Below are 3,491 nucleotides of genomic sequence, written 5' to 3' on the forward strand. Positions count from 1 at the left end.
GTTTATAACGCAAGCAAATGATGATAGATATCAGCACTACTTCTTCTTATTCCCTGAATAGAAATATTGTAAAGCTGAGCATCTCCCTTATCTATGTTTATAACCCAAGGAAATGATTATAGAACCGGATAGTCGCTGTAAATCACAGTTACCAAGATTCGCTTGAATTGGGGTAAAAAGTTTGGAAATATATTAATTCGATTGGAACAACGAATGGTTCGATTTGGTTCATTTATTTGAGCCCGTCTTTAAAGAGAGCAATATTTTAACATAATAGTGTTTTCAAGGAGTTAGGATGCCATGCAAGTTAGGAGGGTTGGCTTTGACTTTTTGTTAGGAAATAAAATTGTGTGGCTGTATGATTTGTAGACATATAATAAGATTTTACCACATAAATAATTGTATTTTTACAAAAAGAAAACTAGAGAAAAGAGAAATAATTGTGAAATTAAGAAAATTTTTATTTTTCAATTTCATTATTAGTTTGAAGAGTTGGAAAGCCAGATAAAAAAAATGTAAACATATAATGTCAAGGTTCCAATACATATATATAATTGTGTGTATTTAGAAAAAGAAAAGGAAGGAAAATAAAAACAATTGTCAAATTGGAAAAATTTCATTTTTCAAAATATTCTTTCTTTGGTGGGCGCGAAAGCCAATAAAACAAGAAAAAAAAGAATGTACATTGTGACTCATTTTCTAAATATATTTTTATTTTGAACTCTACATAAATCAGTTTAAAATGGTGATTTTCTAAATATGTATTTATTTATTGGATAAGAATTTTTGACAAATAAGTTAAAAGTCTAATGAGTGAAAGTACATTATTACTCATTTTCTAAATATATTTTTTGGATAATAATTTTTGACTTGAAAATTTTCATGGGAAATTTATAGATTCGAATTCAAAATTGGTAACTATGTTGTAAATTAAGATGAAAATAATAATGGTTTTTCAAGAAAAACTTTTAAAATTGTTTAATAAGTTGATTTATACTAAGCAGGCTTGTGAAGGTGCAAGAATTGCAGGAGTTGCTCGAATAATTGGAATCGATTTCAATAATGAGAGATATGAACGAGGTAATTGTATATTTCCCACTTCCATTATTGGAAAACCTGTGTACATATGTTGATATGTTGACTTGTAGAATTGCCTTTTTAACCCTTTTTTGTAATCTTTCCTTTCTCAGCAAAACAATTTGGAGTAACGGAATTTATAAACCCTAAAGAGTACGAAAAACCTATTCAGCAGGTACGTTGAGCTGCCCAAAATGATCATCAAACTCTCTCCCAGATCAGAGTATTGGTTGCTTTTGACTAGTGTGGTACTTTAGTACTTAGGTGGGGGAGATTTTAAGTTTTCGCATGGAGTGCACTCATTCACCATCCATTCAAAGCAGTGTAGACTCTTAATTTCCAAACACTTATAAAAAATGTTTACAGGTAATTGCGGAAAAAATTGATGGAGGGGTGGACTGCAGCGTCGAATGCACAGGGAGTATTGAGGCCATGGTTCAAGCTTTGGAATGCTGCCATGATGTACTAGCTCTTGGTTTCCTTTGGTTTAAGATACATCAATCATTTCAATTCTAAGCTGTAGCTTTAAAGTTTAAACTGATTGCTTCGATTTAATTAAGAAAATGCAGGCAATGCATATGTTTGATATTAGAGTTCTGTTTTTGCAGGGTTGGGGTGTAGCCGTTTTAACAGGGGTCCCTCGTTCAGACGCATTCTTTAAAACGAATCCTGTAAACTTTCTGAGCGAGAAAACGTTGAAAGGAACCTTCTTTGGAAATTACAAGTCTCGAACTGATTTGCCAGGCCTTGTAGAGATGTATTTGAATGGGGTAAGACTTCATAACATAGTTGTAACAGCTTATTCAAACCATAATTGTAGATAATACTGTGTGGTCATATTTCCCAGTTGTTTTTTTTTTGTCCGTACCATGCCGGGAGCAATCTATGCTTATCATATCTAATTAGAGTTATAATTACGGTTTTAATCTTTCCTTCCTTGATTGTTAAATTTGCAGGAGCTTGAACTGGATAAATTTGTTACAGACAAGGTTTCTTTTGCTGACATCAACAAGGCATTTGATCACATGCTTAAAGGAGAGGGTCTGAGAACTGTAATTAAAGTCATCCAGGATTAGTGACAAATATGAACACAGTTGGAATATCTCCAATGTTATGAAGGCATGCTGAACTATTTCAAACTGTTATGTGATTAATGTCGTGGCTTTTATGTGTAACTATGGTATGCAATTAAAGTCCTGGAAAGCATGTAAACAGTTATAATAATTTTAGGGTAAGTATGATGTTTAAGTTTTGACACTGCTTCCAAAACAGCCATCCAAAAGGTCATTACTATAATAGCTTGATTAGAAATAGATTGAATGAGAAGGTCCAGATGGGGTATTCAATCATCTCCATCCATCTGTTCTGCATCCTCAGTGCTTACTTGAACAATATATCAGCCTTCATATTTATCCTTTGCAGACATGCTGAAAAGATAATGACATGGAATTTTTCCTTGCTTCTCTGATTCCGTCCAATGATGGGCCAGCTGCAAATTTTCCTGATTGAAATTTCCATTTGACCTCTCTGCAATGTGTTTGGAATCTCTTATCACATGTAGACAATCTAAACCTTTCTCTATTGCTATTTTCAGAATCTACCAAAAAGCATAAAGTTCTGCTCTGTTGTTTGATCCATCTCCTACAGCTCTGCTTTGAAACTGATCTCGTAATTGTCTCTTAAAGTAATGCCTCATGATCCACAATAGCTGGGATTACCTTGACAAGCCTCGTTGAAATAACTCCACACTATTGTTATATATATATCTGGGGATCTTAGTATTATTTGTTTCTTTTCCTTTAAAAGTGGTTGTGTACCTTAATATGCATATCTATTCTTGTGTCAAACTTGATTAGGAATAACATCTTTGTTTTGAATTCTTTTCATTTCTTGCTATCCAAATAGATTAAGTCACTATACAAGGACAGTCTGATGCCCACATGTAGCTAATACAGAATGTATTTTGAAAACTAGGATTTAACTTTGTAGTGCTTGAATCATCATTTCATGTTGGTTTTCATTTGTTAGTAGCCAGATCATTTCTCTTACAATATGATTGTAATATCTTTTGTTTCTCTTACAATATGATTGTAATATCTTTTGTTTCTCTTCTGTGGGAAATTTTGTACAGGAGTTCAAACAATGTATATAAATAGAAAGATGCATAAAATGATAGTCAAATTTTGTACTCAGAATTATGACAAGAAAGCCCCTGCTGGGTTTGTGAGGAAAGAGAGCTTCAACAACAGTTCTGTCTCCAACCGCCAAGATGATCAGTACGCTACTAACATGTTTAGTGAAGAATTTATGCTATTCTCTTGTAATCTATAGGCCCCCAAAGCTCCTCATAGATGAGAATATTTGCAGGATGTTAATATTGTTGTAAGTTTGTAGTAGTTGTGGAATGACTTACT

The 3,491-nt window shown here is 33.1% G+C and overlaps 1 long non-coding RNA gene across 1 annotated transcript; it reads left to right on the forward strand.

The window, feature by feature from the left end:
• The first annotated feature begins 1,804 nt into the window (after positions 1-1,804).
• Positions 1,805-2,489, forward strand: LOC149151508 (uncharacterized). The gene is made up of 2 exons (XR_016262895.1): positions 1,805-1,847; positions 2,034-2,489. It is a non-coding gene; the product is annotated as an uncharacterized LOC149151508 (long non-coding RNA).
• The last annotated feature ends 1,002 nt before the right edge of the window (positions 2,490-3,491 follow it).

This window comes from Pinus tabuliformis, chromosome 9, assembly GCF_031772625.1.
Source record: "Pinus tabuliformis cultivar Carrire ecotype Pingquan chromosome 9, CPIR1, whole genome shotgun sequence".
In the NCBI taxonomy this organism is placed as follows: Eukaryota; Viridiplantae; Streptophyta; class Pinopsida; order Pinales; family Pinaceae; genus Pinus; species Pinus tabuliformis.